An 11,886-nucleotide genomic window follows, 5' to 3' on the forward strand; every position below is an offset into this window, starting at 1 on the left:
CGATGGAGAAATCAAAAGCTTTACAGACAAGCAAAAGCTAAGAGAATTCAACACCACCAAACCAGCTCTACCACAAATGCTAAAGGAACTTCTCTAAGTGGGAAATACAAGAGAAGAAAAGGACCTACAAAAACAAACCCAAAACAATTAAGAAAATGGTCATAGGAATATACATATCGATAATTACCTTAAATGTGAATGGATTAAATGCTCCAACCAAAAGACACAGGCTTGCTGAATGGATACAAAAACAAGACCCATATATATGCTGTCTACAAGAGACCCACTTCAGACCTAGGGACACATACAGACTGAAAGTGAGGGGATGGAAAAAGATATTCCATGCAAGTGGAAATCAAATGAAAGCTGGAGTAGCAATACTCATATCAGATAAAATAGACTTTAAAATAAAGAATGTTACAAGAGACAAGGAAGGACACTACATAATGATCAAGGGATCAATCCAAGAAGAAGATATAACAATTATAAATATATATGCACCCAACATAGGAGCACCTCAATACATAAAGCAACTGCTAACAGCTATAAAAGAGGAAATTGACAGTAACACAATAATAGTGGGGGACTTTAACACATCACTTACACCAATGGACATATCATCCAAAATGAAAATTAATAAGGAAACACAAGCTTTAAATGATGCAATAGACCAGATAGATTTAATTGATATTTATAGGACATTCCATCCAAAAACAGCAGATTACACTTTCTACTCAAGTGCACACGGAACATTCTCCAGGATAGATCACATCTTGGGTCACAAATCAAGCCTCAGTAAATTTAAGAAAATTGAAATCATATCAAGCATCTTTTCTGACCACAACGCTATGAGATTAGAAATCAATTACAGGGGAAAAAACGTAAAAACCACAAACACATGGAGGCTAAACAACACGTTACTAAATAACCAAGAGATCACTGAAGAAATCAAAGAGGAAATCAAAAAATACCTACAGACAAATGACAGTGAGAACACAACAATCCAAAACCTATGGGATGCAGCAAAAGCAGTTCTAAGAGGGAAGTTTACAGCAATAGAAGCCTACCTCAAGAAACAAGAAAAATCTCAAACAATCTGATCTTACACCTAAAGGAACTAGAGAAAGAAGAGCAAACAAAACCCAAAGTCAGCAGAAGGAAAGAAATCATAAAGATCAGAGCAGAAATAAATGAAATAGAAACAAAGAAAACAATAGCAAAGATCAATAAAACTAAAAGCTGGTTCTTTGAGAAGATAAAATTGATAAACCATTAGCCAGACTCATCAAGAAAAAGAAGGAGAGGGCTCAAATCAATAAAATCAGAAATGAAAAAGGAGAAGTTACAACAGACACCACAGAAATACAAAGCATCCTACAAGACTACTACAAGCAACTCTATGCCAATAAAATGGACAACCTGGAAGAAATGGACAAATTGTTAGAAAGGTATAACCTTCCAAGACTGAACCAGGAAGAAATGGAAAATATGAACAGACCAATCACAAGTAATGAAATTGAAACTGTGATTAAAAATCTTCCAACAAACAAAAGTCCAGGACCAGATGGCTTCAGAGGTGAATTCTATCAAACATTTAGAGAAGAGCTAACACCTATCCTTCTCAAACTCTTCCAAAAAATTTCAGAGGAAGGAACACTCCCAAACTCATCCTATGAGGCCACCATCACCCTGATACCAAAATCAGACAAAGATACAACAAAAAAAGAAAATTACAGACCAATATCACTGATGAATACAGATGCAAAAATCCTCAACAGCATACTAGCAAACAGAATCCAACAACACATTAAAAGGATCGTACACCATGATCAAGTGGGATTTATCCCAGGGATGCAAGGATTCTTCAATATACACAAATCAATCAATGTGATACACCATATTAACAAATTGAAGAATAAAAACCGTATGATCATCTCAATAGATGCAGAAAAAGCTTTTGACAAAATTCAACACCCATTTATGATAAAAGCTCTCCAGAAAGTGGGCATAGAGGGAACCTACCTCAACGTAATAAAGGCCATATACAACAAACCTACAGCAAACATCATTCTCAATGGTGGAAAACTGAAAGCATTTCCTCTAAGATCAGGAACGAGACAAGGTTGCCCACTCTCACCACTATTATTCAACATAGTTTTGAAAGTCCTAGCCACGGCAATCAGAGAAGAAAAAGAAATAAAAGGAATACAAATTGGAAAAGAAGAAGTAAAACTGTCACTGTTTGCAGATGACGTGATACTATACATAGAGAATCCTAAAGATGCCACCAGAAAACTACTAGAGCTAATCAATGAATTTGGTAAAGTTGCAGGATACAAAATTAATGCACAGAAATCTCTTGCATTCCTATACACTAATGATGAAAAATCTGAAAGTGAAATTAAGGAAACACTCCCATTTACCATTGCAACAAAAAGAATAAAATACCTAGGAATAAACCTACCTAGAGAGACAAAAGACCTGTATGCCGAACACTATAAGACACTGATGAAAGAAATTAAAGATGATACCAGCAGATGGAGAGATATACCATGTTCTTGGAGTGGAAGAATCAATATTGTGAAAATGACTATACTACCCAAAGCAATCTACAGATTCAATGCAATCCCTATCAAATTACCAATGGCATTTTTCACAGAACTAGAACAAAAAATCTTAAAATTTGTATGGAGACACAAAAGACCCCGAATAACCAAAGCAGTCTTGACGGAAAAAAACAGAGCTGGAAGAATCAGACTCCCTGACTTCAGACTATTCTACAAAGCTACAGTAATCAAGACAATATGGTACTGGCACAAAAACAGAAACATAGATCAATGGAACCAGATAGAAAGCCCAGACACCCACACACCTATGGTCAACTAATCTATGACAAAGGAGACAAGGATATACAACGGAGAAAAGACAGTCTCTTCAATAAGTGGTGCTGGGAAAACTGGACAGCTACATGTAAAAGAATGAAATTAGAACACTCCCTAACACCATACACAAAAATAAACTCAAAAAGGATTAGATACCTAAATGTCAGACTGGACACTATAAAACTCTTAGAGGAAAACATAGGAAGAACACTCTTTGACATAAATCACAGTAAGATCTTTTTTGATCCACCTCCTAGGGTAATGGAAATAAAAACAAAAATAAACAAATGGGACCTAATGAAACTTCAAAGCTTTTGCACAGCAAAGGAAACCATAAACAAGATGAGAAGACAACCCTCAGAATGGGAGAAAATATTTGCAAACGAATCAATGGACAAAGGATTAATCTCCAAAATATATAAACAGCTCATGCAGCTCAATATTAAAAAAACAACCCAATCCAAAAATGGGCAGAAGACCTAAATAGACATTTCTCTAAAGAAGACATACAGATGGCCAAGAAGCACATGAAAAGCTGCTCAACATCACTAATTATTAGAGAAATGCAAATCAAAACTACAATGAGGTATCACCTCACACCAGTCAGAATGGGCATCATCAGAAAATCTACAAACTACAAATGCTGGAGAGGGTGTGGAGAAAAGGGAACCCTCTTGCACTGTTGGTGGGAATGTAAATTGATACAGCCACTATGGAGAACAGTATGGAGGTTCCTGAAAAAAACTAAAAATAGAATTACCATATGACCTAGCAATCCCACTCCTGGGCATATACCCAGAGAAAACCATAATTCAAAAAGACACATGCACCCGAATGTTCATTGCAGCACTATTTACAATAGCCAGGTCATGGAAGCAACATAATGCCCATCAACAGACGAATGGATAAAGAAGATGTGGTACATATATACAATGGAATATTACTCAGCCATAAAAAGGAATGAAATTGGGTCATTTGTTGAGACATGGATGGATCTAGAGACTGTCATACAGAGTGAAGTAAGTCAGAAAGAGAAACACAGATATCGTATATTAACGCATATATGTGGAACCTAGAAAAATGGTACAGATGAACCGGTTTGCAGGGCAGAAATTGAGACACAGATATAGAGAACAAACGTATGGACACCAAGGGGGGAAAGCCGCAGGGGGGTAGGGGTGGTGGTGTGATGAATTGGGTGACTGGGATTGACATGTATACACTGATGTGTATAAAATTGATGACTAATAAGAACCTGCTGTATAAAAAAGTAAAATAAAATTCAAAAATTAAAAAAAATGCATTTGCCTTACATAGAGCCATGTTAGCACTTCATTTTGTTAAATAGAATGAAATTCCCAGTTGACCCAGTAATTGTTTGAGTATTTTAAAATGCACTTACTTGTCTTCTTGAAACAAGTAAAATTGTACTTTGATTCTAAAGGTGCAGAACAAATTGTTAATGCTTTGTTGAATGACAGTGCTATATCTAATTTTGTGCTAATCTGGATGCAGGAACTGTAATTGGCTGTGGGACAGTTCACTTTAGTTATCAATTCTCACTTTTATTTACCCAGCCCAGAAAGAATTAGAAAAGCATTATCACTGGTAAAATTGAACATCATCATCATCATCATCATCAATCAAACTCTGCTTTTTGTAATTGGAGGCTGTTACTTATTTGTATGTTTCTAATTATAGATGGTCATACTGCTATTAACATTTCATATCTTAAAGGAGAGAAGGAAGAATAAAATCTACTTCCCTATTCAAAATTAATGTTTATTTTAGTAATAAACCAAGCATGGTAATACTATGTCTCATACTTTTGCAAGAGCATTAATTAATAAGTGGAGTGATTTTTTGGTAACGACCCCTATTCAGGGTAGATAGATCTCTGTCCATCATCTTCTTTGCAAATATGAATCACGATCTCCAATCTATTTGTTGCCATGATTTTGCCAAATTTTGTGCTTTTATATTATAAAATGTATACTGTCAGATACTTTTTAACTCATATTTGCCATTTCTTTTATGACACTGCATTAACATCTTCACAGAGGACTTGAATATGGACTTGAAGATTTGTTCACACTATTAGTTTTGATCAGTAATCTGAGGTAGTACTAGTCTTTCCTAACTTCTGATGGATGAAATGCACATCTCCTATCATCCCCAACAAACATGACCATGTCCAGATCTGAACTCTTATTCTCACATGACTTTAACCCATAACCTAGCTATTTCCCTGTATAAGTTGAATCCTTAAAATCCTGCGGACTAAAATTGTCCAGTAAATAAGCCTAGTTTTCCTCTAAAATGGCCATAACCTAACTCTGCATGTGAAAATATTTCGTAGGAATGTGTGCTGCTGCATCCCCGTACCTATCCTGTGGGATGTGGAAGCATCACTCAAGAGTGAGGTGTAATATATGTATGCCATCCAGTTTGAATTTTCTGAAATAGGGAAGCAGAAATTCTCTCTGGAACAATTTCTTTTACTGGTTCACTGTAGAAAAGAAACTTGTCACCATGCCAAAGACAAAACTGCTGCTGGGTTTAGTTTTGAATTTTATAAAGTGAATAAGTGAAAAATATATACACATTCATTTCAGACTCAAGTTATGAATAATTAAATGAATATATAATTGTATCCGGTTTTACCCTCAAGCTCAACCAGCAAAGACATCTTCAGCCCATGTAAAAAGGATACTTCATTTTTTTTTCAAAATTATGAGTGAGCTGCCAAACATCACTGAATTTATATGCTCATAAGCAAGAATAACAATCTGTCTATAAAATTATACAGTGGAGAGTGCAGCAGTGTTCAAGAATTTTGTTTAATGTACATTATATCTTCTGAAATTTGAATTTACACAAGCATTTTCTTAGCATTGTCTCAGATGTCTTCTTCGTCATCACCCCTCATCTGACCTCTGGTCCAAGGTTGGGGTGGGGCTGGAATAGGGACAGCACCTCTTAAGTCCATCTTGACTGAGTGCTTTTGTTTTGATGTATGAAGTATGACGAAGTAACACACATACTAAAGTATATATTCCAATGAGTGTTATCCCTCTCAGAGTTGTTCTCTTAGGACTTATCCTAACGAGGCTGCCATCGTGTAGGACGTGTTTCAATTTCTTCTTTTGGAGGGTGATTATAAAGTGATAATTGATAGCTTTTCTATGTCGTTCATTATACTGGCTTGAATAAATCCTTAGTATTAAAAAAAATCCCTTTTTACTTTTTAAAAAAATTTTTATTGAAATATAGTTGATTCACAGTGTTGTGTTAGTTTCAGGTGTGCAACGAAGTGATTCAGTTTTTTATACATATATATCATTTTTTACATTATAGGTTATTACAAGATGTTGAGTATAATTTCCTGTGCTATACAGTAGGTCCTTGTTGGTTATCTATTTTACGTATAGTAGTGTGTATATTTTAATCCCAAACTCCTAATTTATCCTTCCCCCCCCCTCCCCTTTGGTAACCATAAGTTCGTTTTCTATGTCTGTGAGTTTGTTTCTGTTTTATAAATAAGTTCATTTGCATCATTTTTTTAGATTCCACATATAAGTGATATCATATGATATTTATTTGTCTTTTTCTGTCTGGCTTACTTCACTTAGTATGATAATCCATGTTGCTGCAAATGGCACTATTTCATTCTTTTTAATGGCTAGGTAATATTCCACTGTATATATGTACCACATATTCTTTATCCATTCCTCTGTCGATGGACATTTAGGTTGCTTCCACATCTTGGCTATTGTAAATAGTGCTGCTATGAACATGGGGGTGCATGTATCTTTTCGAATTATGTTCTTCTTCTGATATATAGCCAGACGTAGGATTGCAGGATCATATGGTAGCTCTATTTTTAGGAAAAAATCCCTTTTTAAAAAATTTACTTATTTATTTATGGCCACACCCTGCGGCATGCGGAACTTCCCTGACCAGGGATCAAACCTGTGCCCCCTGCATTGGAAGGGTGGAGTCTTAACTACTGGACCACCAGGGAAGTCCAAAAAGTCCCTTTTTAATCTGGCCTTTAACTACTTATTATTGTTACTAGCCATTCATACCTGCTTATCTCACTGCTTGTGCTCTAGTCATGATGAACAGTGGGCACTTCCTAGAAGACTCCATGCATTTGCATATGCCATTCCCTCTACTTGGAAGATCCTCCTTTTATTCTTAAGCTTGATATCATTTCTTTCAGAAAGTCTTCCTTTCCTGACCCTACCTCCCACTCCCCCCCCCCCCAATCTGTTTAGCTCCCTTCTATTTAGCTGCACCTTGGAAGTACCAACATCACTTCAATCCACCAAATTGTTTACGGTCTTCATTTGCCCCTCTCCCTGACTAGTCTATGAGATTCTTGAAGACAAACATTGTGTCTTTTTCACCTGTACCCTCAGGGCCCAACCCTCAGGACTCACAATATTGTCCAATAAAGGTTTGTCCAATGATGGTTTGTGAATGGATACAAAGGTTTGTCAAAATGTTTCTGAATGCATACTTGAATGAAGTGGGTAACCTTAGATCAGGGGTCCCCAACCCCTGGGCCGCAGACCGGTACCGGTCCACGGCCTCTTACGAACCGGGCCACACAGCAGGAGGTGAGTAGCAGGCGAGCAAGCGAAGCTTCATCTGCCGCTTCCCATCGCTCCCCATTGCTCGCATTACCGCCTGAACTATCCCCGCCCCACCCCGGTCTGTGGAAAAATTGTCTTCGACAAAACCAGTCCCTGGTGCCAAAAAGGTTGGGGACCATTGCCTTAGATGATAACTTTGAAGGTAAACATTCACTTGATTGAGTCCTAGTCAAGTTAAAAAACATTACTGGATTATTTAATAAATGATGTTAGGTGGAATATTTTGTCAGTAAACCAAAAATCAGATTCCCTACCTCATATCATAAGCATATGTACAAAATTCCAATTGGATTTAATGTTCGTATTTTTTAAAAAGATGAACTCTAAACAACTATGACTAACTTGTATAATTTTAGGGTGAGGAGGGCCTGTTTAAACATAGCACCAAAACCAAAAACCACAAAGGAAAAGATTGATGGTGGCTCTGAGCTAATGTATCACTTTCCAAATGTATCACTTTCTGCTTAGGGTTTGGAAGACACACTTTTTTCCTTTGTGGACTTAAAAAAACCTTACAGTGTTAAAGTTGCTAGTAGAGTTTATTCCGTGTCTTCCTGAAGACTATAGCCTGGGAGACAGCCTTTCAGATAGCTCTGAGAAACTGCTCCAAAGACTTAAAGGGGGAGGTCAGTATACATGTGACTTTGGCAAAGGGGGTATGTGCAACCAAGCACACATCTTGGGAGAAGTTTGCTGCTAATCACGAGGAACACACATCTTAAAGGTTTTAGTGCTTTTCTAAGTATGGGCAGATGCAACAATCCAGGTTCATAAAAAATTTCTCCTGAAAATATCTAATTATCTAAAGGCCTGTTCTGTAGTTTTTTAGCACAGAGTGCCTCATTCCTGATCTCTGCCCTGAACTCCTTTCAGAGTCTGTTAAAAGTCAGCAACTGCAATGGCTAATGACTCAATCCTTGTAGGACCACATGTCTAGCAACATTCTTTAGTTGGCACCTCTGAATTATTTTCCAATTTTTAAGAGTCTAAATATCTGCCTATTCAAGGAGCCACACAGGAAAAACAAGTGATTGTAACAATACACTAAAGGTTGTCCAAAATTTTGGAAACACAGGGAAAATAGTGTCTATTATTCTCCTTTCAGATTAATAATTGGACCCATTGCTTCAAGGTATTTCACCTAAAAGTTGAAGGAAAATATATTGAGCGTATTATTTGAAAATATAACTAGTATATTGTTTGAAAGTAAGTTAGTCCTATGTTTCTGACCTTTTGGATACTCCATGCAGTGTTGTCTTTAACAGTGCATAGAGTATCCAAAATTGAGCAACCTAAATGTTCAATAAGGAATTGTTAGCACATAAATTATCCATAATAAAAATTATGGTGTTGAAATATACGTATTGACCTGAAAAGGAATTCAGGATATATTTTTTTAAAATATTTATTTGTTTATTTATTTTTTGGCTGCATTGGGTCTTTGTTGCGGCATGCAGGGTCTTTTGTTGCGGTGCAGGGCTTCTCTCTAGTTGTGGAGCACAGGCTCAGTAGTTGCAGCGTGTGGGCTTAGTTGCCCCGTGGCATGTGGGATCTTAGTTCCCTGACCAGGGATCAAACGGGTGTCCCCTGCATTGCAAGCTGGATTCTTTTTTTTTTTTTTTTTTTTAATTTATTTTTGGCTCTGTTGGGTCTTCATTGCTGCACGCGGGCTTTCTCTAGTTGCGGCGAGCGGGGACTACTCTTCGTTGCTGCGCACGGGCTTCTCATTGCACTGGCTTCTCTTTGTTGTGGAGCACGGGCTCTAGGCACGCGAGTTTCAGTAGTTGTGGCACACGGGCTCAGTAGCTGTGGCTCGTGGGCTCTAGAGCACACGCTCAGTAGTTGTGGCACACGGGCTTAGTTGCTCCGTGGCATGTGGGATCTTCCCAGACCAGGGCTTGAACCTGTGTCCCCTGCATTGACAGGTGGATTCTTAACCACTGGACCACCAGGGAAGTCCCCAGGATATATTTTTAAATGAAAAGAAAATATGAGATTTAAACTGTTAGGTAAATTATTTTATTTTTATAAAATATATGCTATTTTTATAGTTATATGTATACAAAAATCTGAAAGGATGTACATAAATGTGATAATAGTGACTACCCTTCTTGCCTTATCTGAGTTTCTAATGTTTCAGCAATAAGAATAGATAATTCATGAGATGGGGATAAAAAGTCAAATAGTAGAATGGCTTACTCAAAACCAAAGCAAAAACTGACCAAACTTATTTAAACAATAAAGTTAGTGAAATGAAAAAGAAACTAAAGATTGCAAAACCACATAACTGTGTATGATTTCAAATGATTTTCTGCCACCCTGTGGAGAATACTACTCATTGCAGGACATGGAACTATGAAAAAATCTAGCTGAAGATGAAATTGTTGTCTAGGGGCATGGCCCAAGAAGTTGTTTAAAGCTCTGTTTATTAGGGCTTCCCTGGTGGCGCAGTGGTTAAGAATCTGCTTGCCAGTGCAGGGGACATGGGTTCAAGCCCTGGTCCAGGAAGATCCTATGTGCCACAGAGCAGCTAAGCCCATGCGCCACTACTAAACCTGCACTCTAGAGCCCGCGAGCCACAACTACTGAGCCCGCATGCTACAACTACTGAAGCCCGCACACCTAGAGCCCTGCTCCGAAACAAGAGAAGCCACCGCAATGAGAAGCCCGTGCACCTCAGCGAAGAGTAGCCCCCACTCACCGCAACTAGAGAAAGCCCGCGCACAATGAAGACCCAATGCAGCCAAAGATAAATAAATAAAATAAATTTATTTTAAAAACCCTCTGTTTATTAGTTGATCAGTTTTGTTTGTTCACTCTGCCAGCTACTTAACAAAATTGATAGGAGGAAAATAATAATACCTAACATATATAATTCCAATATGCCATGCACTGTTCTAATATACATAGGACTTTATCTCACAAAGATCCTATGAAGTAGGTATTACTTTTTCCCCATTTTATAGATGAGACACAGAGAGTTTAACCCCCTGCCAGCAGTAAATGTTGCCAAAGCAATGTAAACCCGGGAGCTGCATTTTGGGTCAATGACTTAAAATTTTGAGTTTTTCAGTTCCCTCAAACCCCACCATTCCATAATGCCTTAACAAAGAGTTGACTGCTGGGCCTTTCCAGGGATTGGGATTTAAGAGGGATCGTTACATTCTCCAAACTAATCTTAGTTCCTTGAAGCTGTAGAGCAGTGTTGCTACTCAAAATATGGCCCGTCGACCTGAGCCCTTCAGAGAACTGTTTGTTACTGGTCCACGGCGAGACAGGTAGTACAGAAATTGAGAATAAGTGTTTAGGAAGCTTTACGGCGATTTTGCAGGTAATTTTATGGCTGTTGATTCTAATGATGAAATGTTTCTAATATTTTTATCTTACCAAAGCATGGTTCACAACTAATTGGAAATTTTTAAAAATAATAAGTTGATCGTTCTCTACATATACTTTTGTAAGCAGATAGGGTAGTGAGTCCCCGGAGAAAAAGAACTAGATCAGCTTTTTTGACATAAGAGAAGCCATTTTAGGCCTAAGCCATTTTGTGATCCAAGCCTGGCCACAATGCTTGCCATTGAACAGGTGTCAGTAATAAGGATCTTAAAGGAACAAAAGAACAAATGACTGTTATCCGGCAAGAGAAGAAACAATAGCAAAGATAATAAATCAGTTGTGAAGACTCCCAGCTCCGTTTCAATGGTGAAGATTAGCCTGAAGCACTCAACCACCAGATCAACTGGAACCTAAGGGGTGATGATGTTGACCTTTTCTCAGCCTCAAGTGACTTCAACCAACTAAAGCTTGGACTCCGTCAACCTTTACCCCAATTCTATGCCGCAGTCTCCTCTGCTCAAGCCCCTTCATGAATGTGCATGAACTCTTAGCTTAAAACTTCCCCAAGTTCTCTGCTTGGCAGACACCGCTTTGGGAAAGATTCCCCAGCTTCCTCCTTACTTGGTGCCAGTAATAAATCCTTCCTTCTCCTGATCTTTACCTTGGTTGTCTTTTGGCTCAACTCCCTCTAAGAGGTGAACCCAATTTTCTGGTAACAATTTGAGAAGCACTGTTATAAAGCTGTTCGCCCGGGACAATTTTACCAAACTCTAAGGATTCTTCTGAGGTTAACTTCCCCAGTGAGACATCAGATATTTTTCCTCCTCTTTTTTTTTTTTTTTTTTTAATGATTTTTATTTTTTTAAATTTTTATTTATTATTTATGGCTGTGTTGGGTCTTCGTTTCTGTGCGAGGGCTTTCTCTAGTTGCGGCAAGCGGGGGCCACTCTTCATCGCGGTGCGCGGGCCTCTCACTATCGCGGCCTCTCTTGTTGCGGAGCACAGGC

The sequence above is a fragment of the Balaenoptera musculus genome, chromosome 2 (assembly GCF_009873245.2).
Source record: "Balaenoptera musculus isolate JJ_BM4_2016_0621 chromosome 2, mBalMus1.pri.v3, whole genome shotgun sequence".
Taxonomy (NCBI): Eukaryota; Metazoa; Chordata; class Mammalia; order Artiodactyla; family Balaenopteridae; genus Balaenoptera; species Balaenoptera musculus.